Raw genomic sequence first — 22,179 nt, forward strand, 5'->3', positions numbered from 1 at the left:
ATAAAAATAAGTTGTAGATCAATCCAAATACATTAAAATTACATATAACCATAAGTTTTAGTGTTTTACATCAATACATATACGTCAAAAAGAAAATAAAATATAATACAAAAACAGAATATAGTTTTAGATGAATACAAACACATCAAAAAAAACATTATAACATTTACTATATGTTTTTAGTTAGAGAAAACTAAATAGATTTGAAAAAAAATCACCAAAGTTTATTAAGCAAATGGTTCTTTCCCATGTGTTTTTATTCGGTTTAACCGGTTTATTTTGACCGGTTCAACTAGGTTTTCTCAAAACCGGCCGGTTTAATCCAGTTCAAAAATCCACATCAAATCGGTGATAATTAAACCGCTCTTTCCCCCGGTTTCCGGTCTAACCGGTTCGACCGGCCGGTTCAAACCGGGTTTTTAAAAAATTGCATATGATCATTATGACCGAACATAACCTGCTACAGCCGATCACAATGATCATATGTAAACACTTCCAAAAAGTTTGTTACCTAGATGTGGAAAAAAAACTAATTACCCAATGAACAAACCGAAAAGTTAATTACCTTATTTCCGTATAGAAGAACTATAAAAGCAGGGATGGTCTAAATTAAGATAAGCCCTCCCCCCCCCCCCCCCCCCCCCCCCCCCAAAAAAAAAATAATAATAATAAATAAATAAAGTAAATAAAAGTGATTTTTTTTTGTTTTTACTTTTTCTTTTAAATAAAAACCTGTTATAAATTGTTGTAATAGTATTAGTTCTATTTTTTGTTTTGGGGTTTTTTTTTCTCACTATCAAATAAATTTTTCTACACAACATGTTATTATTTTATAAACCTATGAAACAATGATAAAAAGGAAGTAAAAGAAACAACACCTAGTTGTGGACTTGTGATGTTAAAAAGTTTTTAGAACCGTTTTCTAGCAACAAAGATAAAGATTTTGAATCGTTTTCTAGGCTCCAACAACGATTTCAAAACTTATGATGTTGAAGTTTCAAGTTATCAATAAGAGAAATTAAATATCCTCCTAGCTTTTGATCCTACCAATCCTCCTACCCATTTAAATAATGACATGTGTCCTATTAGTATCCTAAAATATCATTAAATCTCATTAAATGAGCATTAAATATTACACATGTCACCATTTCATTGGGTAGGAGGATATGTAGGAACAAAAAGTAGGACGATATTTAATTTCTCTATCAATAATAATATTAGAAAGAAAACACATAAATTAACTTTTTATCAGAAAATTAACATGAAAGAAGTGAAGAACAACAACGAAATCTTACAATTTACATGAATCAGAAACAATATTGACAAGAATCATAAACTTGAATTCATTTTATCGGCGAGGCAACCTGAAATTAGATTAACACAAATATAAGATCGATTTTTTTGAAGGATGCGTAAAATTAGATTATCATAATCGATGTATTACAAAAGACTGAAATTAAACTCAGAAAACAAAAATAAAAATCACAAATCAGAAAACAAAAATTAAACTCAGAAAACAAAAATAAAAAGAACAAATCAGAATGTTGCGCTAAAAAATCAGAATCGGTTTTTTGTTACCATTGAAAAAATCATAATTGATTTATAGACCTTTAATCGATGGTCGTTCAAATCAACCACTATACATGATATATAATGTTTTTTCTTATACTGACATAATAAAGAATATAAAAATAGGGCCCCTGAAGAATCGGAGGTCATGGGCTATCACCCCATATTGCCCAATTAACTAATCAACTGGGACGGCCTTATATAGAAGATAGATGTCGACAAAGATACTTTTATATGTGGAAGATTGACTGCGTTACATATATAACCTATGGACTGTGAAACCATGGACCTGTAAATGGACATACAAAGAAAACAAGAGAGTTGGGTCAAAAAGAATCGTAATATAGAAATACTAGGTTTAAATCCGTGGAACTCCACGGTTTAAAAATTGAAATAGACTTATACTTTTGATAGTGTAATAAAAAAAGATATCAAATTTTAGAAATAATGAAGAATAATGATATTGTAATTAACATGAATAAATCAAATACAATACAGTATTATAACCCGTGGATACCACGGATGAGAAAATTCAAAATAATTTTAATTAAATTATAACTTATAAAATTTTTTCATAATTAATAAGTATATATCTTTTGTCAGTAATTTTGTAATGATATAATAATTGGTTGAAATTACGAAAGCATAATGTTTTGAATATCTGATTGACAGTTTGTATTTGTAGATATGTTAGAAAATTATCATTTTGTAGAATGTAATATAAATTTAAATAAAACATAAACTGAAATTGATATAAATAATACAATGGTACAAAGTTTTATAAATTTCTAAAAACTATGGAAACTAGGGTAAAAGATTTAGATTTTTTTATCAAACTAACAAAATATAATTTTGGTTTAAACTTTTATATCTATTAAAAAAATTATGTCATGTCAAATAGCTAGCTATATGTCAGGTATGTTTTGTCCAAAACTACTAACAACTACCTAATTGTTAATTTAAATTAATTTTGTAAAATATTTTGAGGACGTGACCAAAGAAGATATGTCTACTTTGGAAGAAACAGTTAGCGGCATTTAGATTGTTTAAAAGTTTATTTCGTAAAATTTTTGAATATTTTTGGAAAAAAAAACAGATTTAGTTAGGTTGGTTTTAGAATGATTTAAAATACATCATGCATTTACTTATTCGTTTATTTAAAATAATAATAATAATGTAAAGAAAAAGATTACCCATTTATAAAAAGAAATGAATTTATCTTAAAATATATTTAGTTTAAAACTATTTAAATTTAAACTTAATTCATATTAGATAAAGTGATAAAATATTTAAAATTTTATGATTCTTGACCTTTCCATGAGATCAATTTTTTAATATATTTTCTAGTTATATTAAAAAGGTAATGAAATCATTCAAATGATTGTATTGATTTTCTTTACAATAGCCAAATTGTCCTAGGCCTTAAAGACGAATCAATATACTTTTGCTTAAGGTGAAACACATTATAATCAACCTTAGATGCAGTGTCTCGACATGTTATGCCCCTAAAAGTTGCAAAACCAGCAGGTTCCACTTCCATGCTTATATCAAAGCTGAAAAATAAAATAAAATAAAAAATCACCGTTTCTTCATAAATGTGAAATATTTAGGAAGTATTGACTTATCTGACACTCTTGGCAGTTGACATTACTAATACTTTAAAAAAAAATATATTTCCATAAGCCAAGTAAAAAATGAACATCAAATTTAGTAACTATTACATAATACATGCAATATTATTTTACATCAAAAAATGAACCAAAACAACTAATCTCAAAAAACATAATTTTACATTTTTTACCCGACACCTAAGAAACGGTGTTGGATAAGAAAAAAAAAAACTTACCAGGGGCATTTTTTTCAAACACCTATTTGGAAACCATGGTTAATTAACATTTTGATACAGGATGAAACACCATAACTTGAAAACACAAAAAGATCTGCAAACCCCAAACACAAAATCCATATTAATCACGACAACTTGATAAACAAAAAAACTCAGAAAATCAAAACGTTAAAACCCATATGATACAACATATCATGTCAAAAACTGTTGGAAAATGTTTAAATGGCTTATTAGCCAAAAATTCAACACAAAAAATGGTTTACGCGCCAAGATTTTCAGAAAAAGGAAAAAGAAACAAACTTAAATCATCAAAAATCAAAATATTGCAAGTCCTTGTGTTCAAATGTTTGATATGTTTATTCTCTAATCTAAATATATATGCATAATTCCTTTTGATTTAAGGTCTTGAAAACAACCCATGACTCTAAATTAAGAGGGACAAGGAAGGAAGTGAGAAAGTGAGATGAAACGGTTGATGGGGGACGTTATGGTGACAACTGCAATGGTGGTAGCAAAGACAATAAGAAGTTTTGTCGATTAAGAGAAGAAAGCAACTTGTGAAGTGAGACATGTGAATATCTCATTCTTGTTCCTAAATCATTGAAACCAAAGGAAAAATCATGGTTCTATACACCTAAATCAATAGTCATTTATCTTCTTCTTCTTGAATCAATGTCCATATTGGTTATAGAAAGCAAATATATTTCTATTATAAGTAAAAAATAAAGTGCATTGCCTTTATAAGTAAAAAAATAAATATATTTATATTATCAGACTATGGGTTAAAAATTATAAAGATTGCTTGGTAGCTAAAGTAAAGTGCGTTGCTATTATTAGTAAAGAAATGTAAGTACATTGCTATTATAGGTAAACAAATAAAGTACATTGTTATTATTAGTAAATAAATATAAGTATGTTGCAATTATATGTAAAAAATAAGGTATATCACTTAAAAATCTTCATTATATAAACATTATTTTGTTCTAAATAAAATGTTAATCATCGACCGATTGACTACAAGATAGAAAAGATTTCACCAGAACCTGTTGAATGTGAACCCAAGCTCATCTGCTTTGGACAACAACCATTCCTTCTTCATGTTTCTCAATATTGTAACCATCTTTTTTCCTGTTGAATATGTGAATTTCTACTTCTTCAAGCACCCCAATCCCAGACAACTTTTTTTTTTTTTTATAACATGTGTGGTATTTGTTCACCACCAGATTGTACTTCACATCTAAATCAAAGGGAGGTAATTATCAAAATTTAAACACTAATGAAACTTTATGTAAGTTTCTTAAGATATTCAATGTAATAGAATTTATAGGCATGTAAAATTATATGAAAACAGAGTAGTTTTTTTTTCTTCATAAAATAGAGTCTAATCCATACAAACAAAGAAACACCCAAAACTACAAAACTCACCATTGTTTAACCTAATAGATATTTAATTCACATAAACAAAATGTTTAAACCTGAGTCTTTTGTTTCAACACATTGTTGGTAGAAATTAAACCTGAGAAATAGGATAACCAAGATCAAAACCCCATTAATTTCCATCAGTGTAGGCTGAACGCTAACCATCTACATATGACACGAAATGGCTTAAAAGATTAAAGAGTAAATACAAGACATTTACAAAAAAGTAAAACTATCAATTTGACTGAGGCATTCTGATAGAGACCGATTCGAGATGGTCAATCTCCAAGATAAGACCAATTTGAGATGGCTAATCTCCCAAAGAAATAAGAAATACAAACATAGATACTTTACTGATAATTCTTCTCATCCTCCAAACAATGAAAATACATCCAAATATATAACAATGCAAAAGTCTAAAAACTAGGAATTGGAAAACATGGCTAACCGTAAATTAACCAGTCTACTCTTTCAATGCAAAATACATTAAACAAATAATTAAATAAAATGCAAAAGAAGTGGAAGCAGTAACATGCAAGACGTGGATGACATTCCATCTAAGGCGTGGGTTACATGCAAAGTTATTAGTGACGCTCCAGAAACTGTTGCAAAGTATGTCACCACAACTTATCCATTTAATGTATATATAAATATCTGGTGGATCCGGCCATGGAGGTGGCCTTATGTATAAGCCTAGACACGTATCACATTCCATCAAACACCTTGAGTGCAATCTAACATTCATCGACTCTCACATAAACAATAATGATTCAGATAAGAATTTACAATGTTCACAACATCCCATCGATTAAATCCATAGACAAAAGTTGAGAGAATGTTCGTACCTTAGGTTTAAGAAGAAAGGCGATGATTTTACTATCTTTAGACTATTATTTGGCCGATTTCACTATTTTGAGTCAGATTCCACTCTCTATAGCCACCATTGTTCCATCAATGTGTTGTGTCTTTGTAGCAGAAGTAAGAAGCGGTGAGTATGGCGTATATATGACTGACATTTAGGGTTTTTAGAGGCTGAGAGGGTCGGGGTCTTGCTAAGATTTCGGTATTTCAAAATCAATTTAATTTTGGAAGGGACCGCATACCAATGAGATTATGAAATCGAATTTGTTAAACCAAAACTACTACATTCAGAGAAAGAGATGAAGAAATTGACCTGTGAAACCAAAACAAAAAATCTTCATCCAGGTGGTGGCTGATGGATTTAGGTTACGTAGAAGAAAAAATCGTAGGTTAAATGAGCACCGATCACTACAGATTTTATGGGATTACATCCTTGATTTCTTGAATTTGGGGGTTGCTTTATCGCTTGGTAACTCTTAATTGTTTCAAACGGGCAGAACGAGAATGAAGTGGATGGGTATTAAGAGGCAGAAAAGAGAGGATGTCTCCATCTATTCTGACATCTTTTGTGGCGGTAATGTTCTAAATTAAAACAATCTTCTGTATGTCTAATGTCACTTTGTCGTCTCTCTTCTTTTTGAACACTCTTTTTCTTTTACTATCAATTAATATTGATTTTTGAAAAAATATCATAAAAATCATTAAATTTTCAAGTTTTTATTTGAAAAACCATTAAAACCATTGCTTTATTATTATTATTATTATTATTATTATTATTATTATTATTATTGTTATTGTTATTATTATTATTCATCATAAAAACTACTCATATTTCTTCAAATTTTCAAAAAAAAAAACCCCCACTTATATCAAAAAATAAAAAAAATCAAAAACATCATTCTCTAAGAACTTTTTTTCTTAAAGCGTATTGTTTTTTTTAATTGAAATTTTTAATTTTGTTTTGTTTTGTTTTTTTTTTTTTTTTTGGTTTTTATATATGAAAAGCAAACTAAAACAAATTAATTGGCTTTTTCAAATAAATGTTTTGGTTCCTTTTTTCGTTTTTATATATAAGAAAGGAAACCAAACCGAAATAATTGGTTTTTCTGTTTTTTGGTACGGTTTATGTTTTTTTACACTTGTTCTTGATATGGTTTCGGTTTTTTTTGCAAAACCTAATGTCCACCAATAAGTTTTTGACAAAATTATTTGATATAATAGTTTTGCAAATATATTCATGACGTATACTTACATTTAAGCTTTATGATGTGAGTATTTAACGATGTATGTGACTACAAGAATACTAAGACCGATGGTGGAGTCAGGGTCAAAGTAAATGGATATCTAAAAACAAATCGTGTAATATGCAATAAGAAAAAAACTAAAAACCGCAATTTCATTAGAGATAAATATCAAATGAAAGTTTGGTAAGAAAATTAGTTAAATAAGAAAAAAAAAACAATTTTAAAGACTAAATTTTGTAAGTTTGGCAAGTGAATTAATTAAATAAAAGGCGTTATTTAGATGTAAAGGGATAATAACAATAATAACAACAACAACAACAATAATAATTTTTAGGGTATATAAGTTTAGGATGTAAATTGTATTTTCCAGAAAATTTGTTTTGTAAGACAAGTTAGGCTGAGGGATTAAATTTGTCAGGATGCTGAACTTTAAGGACCAAAACAGCCTAATTCAGAAATCAATTTGTCTTCTTCGATATAACAACTATGCATCGACAGGAACTCTTTTCGCTTCCATTTTTGGACCTGCACATATTTACAAATTCGAAGTCTTTTGATCCCTACCCTCTTGTACACGATTATGTTTGTTATAGTGCAATCCCCTTCCTCCCTTGAGTTCAAATCCCGACCGAAAGAGAGAGATAGAGAATTGAACTTCGGAGGTCATGCTTCTCCGGTGATGTTAGTGAGTAACGAGATCAAAAGAGAACTTCGTTAAGTAAAGGTGCAAGGTGACCCACTTGCAATTTCTGTTTCGTATTCTTAGAGAGAACGACATAGATTAGAATGAAAAGAAAGGTGAATGTCCGGTTGACAATGAAACTCGTCATTCGTTAATGGTGGTGTTTGTATGCTTGTACTCCGGTGTGTGGAGAGTATCAGGTTCCCGAAAAAAGTTAAACTACTGAAAATTTTTTAAGCGGCATTCCGGGCTATCCTGGAATCCAAGGTGGATCTGCCATGACTAAGGCCCCGTTTGTTTCTCTTAAAAAATCAGATGTGAGTCGTTTGGTACCCTCTTAATAAAAACCTCTGAATCTAAAAAAATGCCTCTTAAAAAATAAGAGATCAACCCGCATCTGAAAACAAAAAATGACCGCGCTGCCCTCCCTCTCCTAGGTCTCGCTCTTTCTTTCATGTCTCCACTTTTTTTCTTTCTCATCTCCGCACACCAGAACCTCCCTCCCGATCCACTGAGAAATCGTGTTCTCTCCCCGTCATTGCAATCATCGGCTTCCTCTCCGCCTCCCGTCGTCGGCGTCCTCTCCGACAGCTGCACATCCGACGACTTCTGCAGGTAAACTTTCAATCTTCTCTCTTTCTCCTGATATGTAATCTTTTCTCTATGTAATCGTTCTCCTGCTATGTAATTTTTTCTCTGCATAATCAGAAGGTTTGTATATTTTATTTGCAAGTCACGATGAAATCAAACCCTTAAATGTGGTTGAAATCTGATGTTTGATAAATCATAAAATTGTTTGATATGCTTGAAATCGGTTTAGGTTTTTTTTTATGTCTTTATGTTGAATACGATTGATGAAATTGATAGTTTATACTCTATTTTATGTCTACGCAAAAGTGAAGTTTAAGGCAGCAACAGTTAACGACAATGAGGTATGTGTATAGATTCAACCATTGGAGTTTTTCCTTTTCTCAAAAGCTTTTTACCCTCTATGCGACTCATGCTTTACAGAGATTTTAACATTTGTTGCGAGCTTTTAATAATCGAATCAAATTTTTATTTGCTTAATCAAGATTACGTATAATTTTTGTATGTTCTCCAAGCTTTTAATTCAACGATTCCAATAGACGTGTGTTATGAACTTTGATTATTAACTTGTGTATCTTTTGCTAATGGGCGATTTCTTGCTGAAATTGATGATTTCTATTGATTTGTGCTGAAAAGTTTTGGTTAATTTTTTGTTGATAAAAGAGTGATAAGTTGTATGGTTGTTTCTTAAGTGTGCAGAAAATAGAAGGTCTTTGGTTCACTAGTTGCACCATGGATTGAAAGAAGTATTTTTTTTTATTTGGCTATTGTATGTTGTTTTATGTTTCCATGGATTGAAAGAAATGAATTTGGGAGAATTTATGTTTAATTTGGTTATATTGTATGATTTTTATGTTACAATGGATTGAAAAAAATGAATTTGAAAGAATTTATGTTTAATTTGGCTATTGTATGATCACTTGTAATTTTTATCAATTATGCATTTATCATTTAGCACAACGTAGAACTATAGAAGGGTAAAATGGTCATTTTTTATCATTCAGATTACAATTCAGAGGTTCCAACCAAACAACATGTTAAAAGTTCAGATCTTAAAAGTTCAGACCCTCTTAGAAATTCAGACCTCTTAAAAATTTAGATCTTAAAAATTCAGATCCTGCCAAATAGCCCTTAAGACTTTAAAACTTTATAGAAAAATTAGAAACTGATAATTTTGTATACCCCAATTCATGTTTCGTTTTAATTTTAGTAAAAAAAAACATTCTCAATCTAAGAGTCAAAAAATTACATTAATGGTAAAAAGGAGCATCATATTCTGAAAATAGTTCATATATAAATTCCGAAAAAAAATAATTATTTCGTTTTAGTTTGTTTATGTGTGTGTGTGTGTGTGTATATATATATATATATATATATATATATATATATATATATATATATATATATAGAGAGAGAGAGAGAGAGAGAGAGATAGAGAGAAAGCTAGGTTCATTTGTTTAAATTAATTATTGTGTTATTGTATGAGTAAATATAGACCATTCATTTCAAAAGGATAAATATGTAATCTTATGCTTAATTAATTATGATAAATATATAAATCAATTAATATCCCTTTACTTTAGGGATATCAGTTTTAAAACCCAATTTCTAGTCCGTCTCTTCCCTCCTTTCTTATATTCATCGACTCCGGCAGACATGGAAATGGAATGGATGAAGAAGATGGGTGAAATAGCTCACGATAAATTCAAAACCAATGGAATATCGATGCATGTTGCAGAAAAAGGCGACGGACCTGTAGTGCTCCTCCTCCCTAGATGAAGAAGATGGGTGAAATAGCTCACCATAAAATCAAAACCAATGGAAAATCAAAACCAATTCTATCAGAATGGAAACACGAATTGCATTCATGCTGGAATGGAATATGAATATTTTCTTACTAATTTATTCATTGGATTATTTTCCACAGAAGCTGATGCTTGAAGAACGGACTACGAAATTTGAACGACGCCTCTTAGCAACATTATTCTTTTGGAATAATTTAATGTATTTGTTAGATTTTGATGTTTTTCCCGATTTTATAGGTTTTTAGTGTTATTCTTTAACAACAAATGTAATTCTTAGCAATTGCTACGTGTATTCTATAAGATTTAATATAATTTTTGTTTTAATTCTTCAATTGCTGATTCGAGAATTTGTTATTTTACAATAAATATGTTCAAGAATATTTTTATTATTTTATGGTTATAGAATATTTTGTTTTTTGAACATACTCAAACATATTTTGTCAGAATGCCCGAATTAAAAACCTTATAATTCGTAAATTCGGATTTTTAAAATTAATAGAATCTATGATCCCTTAAAATATGCAAATTTCCTTTATTAAATCTATATTAATTGACTAAAATACCCTTCTAGTTAAATTAGATGGTATTTTTCGATTATTTTTAATTCAATAATATGCATTAATCACTTTCTTAAAATAAGTAAAATGATTGGCCCATATTTATGCATACAATAACACAATAATTACTTTGAAATGAATAACCTAAGCATATATATATATATATATATATATATATATATATATATATATATATATATATATATATATATAACCGGAAAAAATGAAATAAAACAAAATAAACTTATTGTATTTTGAAACCAAAAATTTCAAGTGAAAAAAACAAAGTTTTCGGTTTAATCAATCCCGAATCAGTTCTCACCCATAGTTGTTAACAAACTTTGTTTAATGGTTTGAAATTACATTGTATTTGGAAGAAAAATAAAGTATTTTTTTTAAAAGTGATTTTTTTTAGAAAAAAATGCTATAAGTGGTTTTTGTAAAATCTTAAGAAATATAAATGATTTTTGTGATAAAAAAAACATAAAGTATTTGTTTTTCACATAAAATCTTGAAAACCTAATAGTTTTTGTGATATTTTCCTTTGATTCTACCCATTTTGTATTTAATAAAAGTTTTTTTTTGTTGATAAAGTTTGAATATGTGTTATTAACTTATTTGATAAATCAATTTTTAGTGATAAAGTAATTTAGTTAAAATAATCAGATCATTGAAGATTGTGATAGTAAAATCTACCCTAATAAATGAAAACACATTTTGCCACTTGTCATTTTCTCAAAATTTGTATTTTGTTTCACTTGCTCCCTAAAAATAACACATAAGCTTTTTCCACTTATCATTTTTTAGAGTTTTTTTTATTTTTTTTTAAATGATAAAATTAATAGACATTAATTGAGAATCAAATTATCACCCCTCAAATCCGGCGGTTTTTCAATATTTTGGAATTACAATTACAGTTATCTTATATATAGGATGTTATTCTAATAAATATTAAACATTTAAAATTTCCTTCCAAATAAATGTTTAAACTATAGATTATATAATATTGGCTTTAAGTTTTATATTTATTATTTTCTTTTTGTTATATTTTCCTTATAATTTGTACCAATTGTTTTCTAAAACTTGTAGATATTAACAAATTCGTTATTACTTTTCTAATTCAAATTACTATGTAAACTGGATTCCATTCTGGGATAAGTTTGCATCCTTAAAAATCAGCAAATCACAATAAATCGGAAATATAATTGTATCCAAAACTGAATAAGATGGACCATATGGTTGGAAGTGGTGGTATTTTGACAAAAACTTATTGCTTCTTTTTCTTTTGGTATTGTTCATGTATGATGCCAATGTTTAGCAATTGATAAGTTGGTATTAAAAGTCGATTTTTTAGTTATGTTACTATGAAATATTGATCAGAAGTGTGGTTTATATAATGGAATGTGACGATCTCTATCGAATGTGAGGTTGTTTTTAAGAGAACTAATGTTTACTAATGGATAATTATATATTGCATTGTTTATAGTTAAAAACAAAGACAGATTTAATATATTAAATTTAGATAATCATGATAAACTTAGCAATATGACATATAATGTTGTATTTAAATAAGTTTTTGAAATTTGTGATTTTGAAAAATTATTTAAAATAGGTTAATAGTTTAATTTCTTACTTATTCAGCATTTCATTTGTATTTATTTCAAAATTTTAATTTAAAAAATTGTTAAAGTTTATACCTTCGTATTTAACTTTTTTTATTCAACGCGTGTACTACACGGGCCTCACACCTAGTTACCTAATAATGAGTGATTACCGGAAACAAAACTTATATGTATCTCATTTTTTTTCTTATTTTATTTATGAAACTTAATTAAAATATGAGTAAATTACATATTTGGTCTATGTGCTTTGCTCCAATTCACACTTTTGTTCCTACTATTGATTTCATAACATTGTTGGTCTTGTGATTTGAGTTCGTTGCACTGGTGGTCCCGATACATATGAAAAGACCATTTTACCCTGTTTAGTATTTTTTTCCTTTTCCTTTTTACTATTTACATATTTTAATAATAATAAACAAATAAACCCACCCCTCCTTACCCATACCCCACACCTTATACATTTCTTTTCTTTTTCTCAAGTATGACCTTGATCACAACTATACTTTCACCAGAGCTCATTTATCATTTACTAAGGAAAGTATTAAGCATACCCTTTGTATTGACGGCCCTGCAAAATGATATTTCTATAACTTCCAATCCTTATATGTTAAGATGGAAAGGGCCATAGTGTTATTTATAGTCGTAGTAGATTGGGTGGTGGTGGTGGACTTCACCTTCCAATCTCTTTCATGTTGAAGTTTATGAACTCACTACACCCATCTGTTGCAATTGAACCAATGGAAACTGCATGGTTCTTGGGGCATTCTCTATATTTAATTATCATCATCATGTTGTTGTTGTTGTATCCTTGTTGGTGTAGAATAGTAGTATATTTTCAAAACAATGATGCAAAGTTTGCACTCTTAAAAAGAATAAATCAGTTTCAAGGAAGGCATACACTCCATATGGTTAAGTAGCATTATGTCGAAGTCCTTCCTTGCATCACAAACATACACAAAAGATGTATACATGTGAGCTAACGTTATTCCTGGATGAACATTGTTATCCAAACCAACAATAATTACTTGATTATGAACTTGTATTTCCAAACTCAAACCACCATTGCCCAAACGGATCACACCGTTCAACAAAAAAGAAACGTATGAGGAGAATGTCTTAAAGTAACAAGTTGTGCTTCCTTTATGCTTCACAAGCAATGAGTTCAGAGGTGATCGAACACAAGAAAACATTCGAGTAAAATGGTTAATCTGGTGGTGGTGATGATGATCCTCCATAGAAGTAGAGCTTGAGCATTGAGCTCTAATGGTAGACTATTGAGAAACCCATATGATATATTGTAAAAAGGAAACAAGGGATTCGGGATGAAGAGAAATCTTGTTGATTCTGAGTGTCTAGATAGCATGAACATGAGAGAGATTGGAATTTAAAGAACAAGTGGTTCATCAATTCCAACCCTATGTTACACAATGGACAAACCAATAAAGGAATATCCACTCCTCTGTCAACCAACTTGTGTAACTCCTGCAAGATAGGGCTAGATGATTTAAAGAATAACAGGATAATTATTCGTCACAATGATAAAGAGATGTTGTTGATAGAAGATTATTTAGGATAAATAATCCAAATGAAAGTCATGGGAATCATAAAAACCGAGTGCGTGCATATAGAGAACGTCTAAACTGACTTCATATGAAGAAGTTATGATTGTTCAAAGTTTCAACTTAGTAGTGCGCGACACAGAAACCGAAATAAAAATTGGTTGATTGTTAGCCAAAACAATCTAAACGGGAGTTGAAGATCTCGTATGGAAGAATTATGATTTTTATACGGACTTTAATAGTCCAAGCCAATAAAAATATAAATTTAAAAATAAAGTGAGAATTAGCTGACAAAGTCTAAATAAAAGTTGTAGATATATCAATAGTTATGCGTGGATACAAAGAACTTCGAAAATGGATCTCGTATGAAGAAGTTACAGAATTTAAGAAATCTGTATTTTTGCACTGTGCAACGCGCGCTTATAGAAGTTGGCAACACGGACCATAGGAAAGCTGAAACGTGCATGAACGACAAGAGAAACATTGACCTAAGTGCACGGTGCGCACCTCTAAAGGCGCATCACACAAATAGAAATCGGCCTATAAATAGATGCAACCCCTCATTCTTTCCCTCACACCTTCGAAACCATTCTCTGGAATTTCTACCTCTCAAGTCTGAATATCCTTTAGATTTTAGAATTGTTTAGCGGAGCCCTGAGTCTTTCGAAGAGACAGAAGTGTTCGGTCGAAGTTTTGCCTGTGAAATTTGTGGACTTTTGTCAAAAATCTATGTAAGTTAAGATACACTTATTATGCTTTAAGTGTAACTTATTTTAAGTTTATTATCGGTATTATAAACCTATAAATAAGATTTATTAGTGATTCCAAGTCATTATACTAATTGATCTACTTACGTGAGTGATGTCTAGGCTGGATTTAGTAAGGTGTTTAAAGTGAGATTTCCAAACAATATACTTTGTATACCAAACGAACACTACCTCTGGTATGACACTACCTAGTTGTTCCTTACTTGATAGGTCTTGATGTAAACATTGGGATTAGTGAGGAATCTAGACTGTCATTAGTCGCCAGGAATATAAGACTAAGACCTAGTGACATTCATACTTAGGTTACGTCAAAGGAAAAGTTAACGTGTTAGGCGGAGCGCTACCAGATTCTCCAGTCACCCACTTAAGTCGGGTGAGTGCATAGTCCCTTTCATGAACATGAACAAAATACAAGTATTAATTAAAGTATTATATATTTTCAAAGAGTTTATATGTGAGATATGTTCTTATTGCATGGAATAAGCAGATATGGTTCTATATGTTTTGAGATATATATCTACTGCTTCATGATAATAATAATAGAAGTATTACTAGAAAGAAAGATAAAAGTATATTAATACCTAAAATACTTGGTGTCAAATAAACACACTAAGGTAGGATAGTGTTGCCTAAACGGGGTTGGTATTAGGAGTTGAGTGTTTTAGTCTTACCGAGGGATAAGATAAGACTAGTAAAGGAGGCCTAAGTTTCATTAAGTTGGATATTGGGTAACATCTTCTTAAGTGTATGTGTAAGGTGTGAACGGAGGGTAGAATTCTGAAACTTATGATCCGGGAGTATGGAGTAGGTATAGTCATTCATTCTTGATTCGAGAGTATAGATTGGGTATTGTCATTCATCACTAATATGAGAGTATGGATTAGGAATAGTCATTCATTCCTGATCTAAGGGTATGATTTAGGTATAGACATTCATTCCAGATCCGAGAGTACGGATTACGTATAATATTTCGAGTAATCCATTATTTTCTATGTTGTATCTATTGATCATCGTCTACTGCTAAAGAATTTCCAAATTAGCATAGTCAAATTGTTGTTCACATTAATCCTTCTGGATAAATGTTGTAAGGCTGTATAGGATCAATATGTGTGGATCGACGAGATGGGGTAATTTTCTTATTTGAGATATATATGTGTTAATGATAAAAAAATGATATTGCTGGTTTTTAAGATATATATTATTAAAACATTATGGGATTAAAAACTTTATGTATCTCTGCAAGTTTCCCAACCCGACCCACTCAGTTTCTTTGTATCACAGGTAGCGGTACGAAGGTACAACCCACTGAGAGATTCAAGGAGTGTTGAACATTAGTACAATAAGTTAATGCAAGGCATGTAATGTTTATGCTTATGTTTGTATCGGTTATGACATCCCAAGTTTTAATAATCAATAAAAAACATTTCTTCGAAAATACTTTTTATAGGAAAAATTCAGCTATATAAAGAATACTCTATTTTTAAAATAAGCATATATAAAAAGGTCTTTTCTGAGCATGAAAATTGGGGATGTCACAACTTGCCTCTGGTTGCTAACTTATCCAATGACCGCCTCATTTCAAAGACATTTACCTTTATTGGAAAAGCTTGCTCCATCTCGTTGGATTAAGAGCAACAATTAAGGCTTTTATCAATAAAACTACGTCTAAACACAACTATGAAAACACATGTACCTAAGGTCATTCGGGATGCAGTCAACCAAGTTCGATTTTATGGATATTTTCCCTCCAAAATTGACAAGTTCTACTTAGTTCAATTGACTATAATCTCTTTCCAACAATCCAGGTCTAAAAAGTTCACCGGGTCTAAAATGGGTGTATTAGGTGTAAAAAGGACTTTTTCTTGAAATGCAAATACGCCATTCTTGAAGGGATCAATTTTCCAAATTGGTAAAACTTATATTTTTTTAGCCTCAATTGAATGTTATTTTTTGCATTGAGAGAGATCAGACAAAACTCAAGACATCTTCTTCTTTCCCCTTTTGAGCGGCATTTCTAGGGTTTCACCCTTTAATCAGCGTCATTTCTAGGGTTTCACCCTTTAATCACCAAATCATTATAACTCATTGTAATCTCTTTGATCAAGCTCTGTAAACACTGCAATATTTTAATGGATTGATTCCTGGCTTCCCCCGCTCGTAGTTTTTTTCCGATTTGGGTTTTCCACGTAAATCTTTGTGTCTCTCTGATTTACTGTTTTGCTTGTTATTTTCATTACATGTGGTTGATTATTGTTTGATATATTGGTCCTATTCCGTTTGAACTAATATTGTTCTTGTGATTCAAATTTATGGGTTGTTTGATGTATTATGACTTTTTCGTTTTAGTGCATCTTTACTGTCTTTGTTTACTATAGATTTGTTTAAGTTTATGTCTTATAACTCACTTAGATTTATTTTTCAAGTTTTTATCTTCTATATGTTATCGGTTTCACCTACCACATGTTATTTATGAAATGTAATTGTTTTATCCATCTACCTTCCCTATCTTATTCTAATGAGATTCTTGGGGTTTGTTGTTGTTGCTATTGATATAATTGACTTTGGTTTATAATTAAATATATTTTCAGAAAAAATGATGAAAACAAACATAAAATAATTATTTTTATAATATTACTAATGGAGTTGTTAATTCGAAGACATGTACTAAAGATATTAATGGAGCTGTTAATTCGAAGGCTCCTGTAATAAAGATATTGAAAAGTAATATTTTTATTTACGATCTTTATATCCATGCGTTCTTTATGAATGTATGTATGAATGTTTTTTACAACTTTTTAACAAGAGTAATGTAAACAAAAGTTGTAGTAGACTCAAATGCAAACGTGTGGATATAAATATCGTTAAAATCCAAGATCGTACGAAGAAGTTGCGACGTCCATAACACAAGACCTGAGCCAAACCACAATACCTAAACAATCAAGCAGTCGAGGTCGTGGTGGCCATAAACATCAACAACCCGAACACCTCATTATTGATTGTTGCATGTAGGATGTCGTGAGAAAAACTTAAATAAATCGGTCATAAGTACTGAATGTGTACAAAAACAACAAGAACTTATTTTGCAACAAAAAATATTAAAGACTAAATGTGCAAAAAAATATTAAGGACTGAATGTGTATAGTTTAACAAGTTAAAAAGATAAATTTGGACAAAAAAAATCAGTAACCAAATATATACAAATCAAAAAGTATATTACCTTTTTAAGTCATTATCTTAATAATTATGTTTTATATTCTATAAACCAAGGGGACTCAAATTATCAAATGGTGAAAATAATATAATGAACGGAGAATATTGTATACATCCTTGACAAATATCAAAATATTCTATTTATCATTTTTTATTCTACATATCATATTTATATTTCTTAAACTTTTGAAATATCATAATCGCCTAAATTATTATTACTACTGGAATACTTTGAATCTAATATCACAAACACATACCAGGATTCAAAAGATATATGTATGTTTCTTATTTCTTTTTTCTAACATATATGATAATTCCATAATGGATCCTTGTAATTAACTAATTAACCAAAGCAAAAAAAAAAAAAAAAAAAAAAAAAAAAAAAAGAAAGAGAGTCAAGCAAAGAGTTATAGCTTGTTTTGGTTGGCAAATTGTCTGTGTTGCTTGGTCTTGGTAAGAAAGAAGTGGAGGACGATGGTGGTTTTCGTCAATTAGTGGTGATCGGGGAAGGTGGATACCAAAAACCAAAGGCGGGGAATCGATTTTTTAACAAATACGAAGGAAGATAAGGAATGGGAAGAAAGATGGAGATACTGGGAGCAAGAGGCACACAAGAGAGAGAGCGGCAGGGCTGCAGTGTGACAAAGGTGATGGGGCGACATTGCCGGCGATCTTGCCGGGCAGAGGAGATGAGAGAGACACATATTGTCCGATCTAAAATGAGAGTAGGCTGATTTTTTGTTTTGTGTTGTAGTGACCTATAGTGTTTGAAAGGGTATTAGATGTTATTTAAATATTTATATTAAGGGTATAAAGTGATTAAAATAAAGATTAAAATTTACTATAAAATATTAAAAACAATATGAAAAATAAGGATTTGGGCACATAATATTCAAAAAGTTTCAGAAAAGATAATCATGATATTTAAAATCAACGGTGGATGCAGAAAAAAGTATGAGGAGTTGTACAATTTTTAAGGTTTGCACTATTAAAAATACTAATTCTCAAATACAATTTCCGTCACAAAATCCATCACTAAAAATGTTACACCGACATATTTATATTAAATTTACACTTAATATGACTTAATTTGACAAATTATCAAATGGATACGTTACGAATTTATCATGGATTTGTATTGGATTTGCGACTGATTTTGACAAATTTACATTAAATTTTTGCATTTGACTATAAAATTTGAGAGGTTGTCCGTGCCATCTCGTAGTTGTGCCCATGTTTAAATTCCAAGTGGGATAAATATGTCCTAGAATCAAAATGTATTAAATTCTATATAAAAGGATGCGTAAGTAGGATTGGGTCATCAACAAATTAGAGGTTAAATTAAGGATGAACTTAGGGATGTCAAAAAGTCTTGGGGGACCCCGAACCCGTGGGGTCCCGATCTCAAATGGGGATACTTGTTAAAAAAAGTCGGTGGCGAAGGCAGGGGCAAAATTAACCCGCGTTTTAATTTCGGGAGCATGGATAGGGTTAGGCAGTCCCATCCCGAATCCCCCATAGGGACTCGTTAATATATATATATATATATATATATATATATATATATATATATATATATATATATATATATATATATATATATATATATATATATATATATATATATAATCAATTGAGAACACTAAAAAGGTTGAGAACGCGAGAACTGTTATGAACCAATCATTTTATAAGGATATAAAAGGAATTTTACAATATAATTAATTATGGATAATTAATTAATTCCTAAATCATGGGAGTTAATCTGATTAATAGATTTGTTTTACCCAAATATTAGGAATTTGTATAATTTATTTTTAATATTAAAATACATAAAATGATTTTAAAATACGTTTTTACCATAAGTTAAAAAAAAAACTTTTTTTTGTTTTAAGATTATTTTTACCAACAACATCAAAAATACTGACGCATTAATCATTTTATCCGCATATTTGTAATCATACATGAATAAAACATATTTGTAATCATACATAAATAAAATATATTTGTAATCATATATGAATCCGGTAATAATCTCGAATGAATAGATTATAAGTTATCTTCATAAACAAATAAAAAAATGAATGAACACGTGTAAATATTGATTGCTTTTGAATAAAAAACATTGAATACATATTTAATCACTAATGAATACACTTCAGTTAGTAATGAATATACATCTAATCTTATGAATACATTTGAATACACATTTAATCACTAATGAATACACTTCAATCTATAATGAATATACACATAATCTTATGAATAAAATTGATTACACATGTTCTTGCTCTTTTGTTGGACATGCGTGATATATGGAAAGCAAAGACATAGCCAAACTCTATTAATCACCATTTGTTTCATAGAAGCATAAGATATGTGGTAGACTTCTCTTCATTTGGTTCTTCAAGAATATTACTCGAAACAAAAAGCCTAATCATCTAGGCTTTTTTCTAGAATTCGATTTTTGGAGAAAAAAAAAATCAGAAATAGTTACAACACAACTATCGTTCTATAGAGGTTAAATCAAAATAAAATCCCATCCGAACATCAGGAATCAGTGAAAAAGGTGCGAAAGAGGAATCCATTCCAAGCAAGTGGAATGTATGTGCAATCGGTTTAGGTTTTGAGTATTCCGAGACGAATATACCTTCGTGTGATCTAATGACATCGTCTATTGACATGAGATCTTTTTGGATTATGACCGCAAAACCCATGATTATCTTCGGTTGTCACGGTGGCTGAGGCAGCGGAGGAGTAAGGACCTGAGATCCTTCTTGATCTTTTATCAGAATCTGTGATTGTCGTTCTTGTAATTAAGGCTTGAATCTGTGATTGTCTTGGGTGCTCACTCTAGCCATGAAAATCGATTCAGCACCTTGAGCCTCTTGATCTTCTCCATTCATCGAGACCTTCACAGTAGCACATTTAAGAAAAATCAAGAACAATCCTTTTTGAGATAAAAGATGTAGTAAATGATTATAGATGAAGGATGTGATGATGGTTTTGGAAGTGTATGGTGGTGACGGCTCAATTAGGGTTTAAAGGTTTGAAATCTATATTTAGAGAGAGAGAGAGGAAGAAGGACACGTGAGAGAGAGAGAGAGAGAGATTCCAGCAACTTCAGAAAAATAGGTTAACGTTTAATGACCATATTACCCTTTAGCTCTTCAAATATCAAGATCTAAGGCTAATATAATTTATAAAAGTCATGATATGTAATTGTAACTTTCTAAAAGTCATGGGATGAGATTGTAATGGTGTTTTTATTTCATCCTATATATATATATATATATATATATATATATATATATATCTCCCAAAACCGTAAACACCCCAAAGTGATCATAAATGGCCCATATTCCTTCCTTATGCCCTGAATCAAGCCTAGACTTTTACCTTGAAGTGTTTAGGACTTGAAAACATTACAAAAACCATTTTCTATAGGAGTTTACGGCAGAAAACTCATGGAGAAATGGCCCATGGGCCGTAAACTCCATTTAGAGGTGTTTTTGTTGAAAATATACAGGTTTATTTTGTTACAATCTCATATTTAGTTTAAAGGAAATTGTGAAGGGTATATTATGTAAATGATGTGTTCTGGAAGGATGAAAGTTGTATGCAGGTTATAAAGTTTAAAACACGCGGGTTGAATATGGGTCGGATATAGATCGGGTTATATTTGTGGATACACTCCGAGATATAAATAGAGGAGTGAAGGTTCTGGAGGTTCATTCGCAGAAGTTGTTAGGTCTAGATATTTTCTCTCAGTTTCGTCTCTCAAGAGTTCTTGTTGTTAGTTTGACATGTATTTGATTCGTTGTATTTTGAGTAAGAGAGAAGGTTGTGTAATCAGTTCTGTTTTCCTCTCATTTTTTGATCATTAGAAATAGTTTAGATTGAGTGACAATCTGAGTGTTTTTGTAGTGAGTTTTGAGTTGTAAGTATATTGAAAACCACCTGTTTCTTGATCTTGTAATGATATGAGAAATGGTGATGTTGGGAAGTTTGGTTTGTGAGTTTTTTAACATGGTATCAGAGCAGTAAGGCTCGTCTTCGTTGATCCTGACGATTGCTTCTTGTTCTTGTTCGTCTTTTCGTGTTTCTACTTTGGACGATCTGTGAAAGGTATACGTTCTGTTTGTTTTTTTTTTTTTGCGATTAAATAAGTTCAGTTTAGGGTTTTTTGGTTTATTTCCCTAAATCTAGAGTCTATTTGGTTGAGATCTTGGTACTGCGAGTTGTTTGTTTAATCTTTCAGGGATACTGCGATTCGAGATCTGACTAAGGCGTTCCTGTGAAGTTGACTAAAACTCTCCAACGTTGTCGATCAATCCCTATTAATCTGAAATAATCCTCTTGGGGTCAGATTTCATCACTGATAAACCCTTGTAGGAAACGGATTTAGGGAGTCGACGTTGTCCGTTCTCTTTTTTGCCTAGTGCACTGTGAG

At 30.4% G+C, this 22,179-nt stretch overlaps 2 long non-coding RNA genes across 9 annotated transcripts; one reads left to right on the forward strand and one right to left on the reverse strand.

The window, feature by feature from the left end:
* Nucleotides 1-1,213: 1,213 nt before the first annotated feature.
* On the reverse strand, nucleotides 1,214-6,287 carry LOC111917813 (uncharacterized). Of its 8 annotated transcripts, none has more exons than XR_006190246.2 (5): nucleotides 5,680-6,285; nucleotides 4,459-4,652; nucleotides 3,416-3,509; nucleotides 3,044-3,122; nucleotides 1,214-1,364 (listed from the first exon to the last, which is right to left on the reverse strand). It is a non-coding gene; the product is annotated as an uncharacterized LOC111917813 (long non-coding RNA). The 8 variants fall into 8 exon arrangements; XR_006190244.2 differs by lacking the exon at nucleotides 1,214-1,364 and adding an exon at nucleotides 1,543-1,858; XR_006190247.2 differs by lacking the exon at nucleotides 1,214-1,364 and adding an exon at nucleotides 4,891-4,931 and having other exon boundaries at nucleotides 2,917-3,122; nucleotides 5,680-6,287.
* Nucleotides 6,288-7,440: 1,153 nt separating this feature from the next.
* Nucleotides 7,441-9,128, forward strand: LOC122197616 (uncharacterized). The gene is made up of 2 exons (XR_006191222.2): nucleotides 7,441-8,236; nucleotides 8,902-9,128. It is a non-coding gene; the product is annotated as an uncharacterized LOC122197616 (long non-coding RNA).
* Nucleotides 9,129-22,179: the final 13,051 nt, after the last annotated feature.

The sequence above is a fragment of the Lactuca sativa genome, chromosome 4 (genome assembly GCF_002870075.4).
Source record: "Lactuca sativa cultivar Salinas chromosome 4, Lsat_Salinas_v11, whole genome shotgun sequence".
Taxonomy (NCBI): Eukaryota; Viridiplantae; Streptophyta; class Magnoliopsida; order Asterales; family Asteraceae; genus Lactuca; species Lactuca sativa.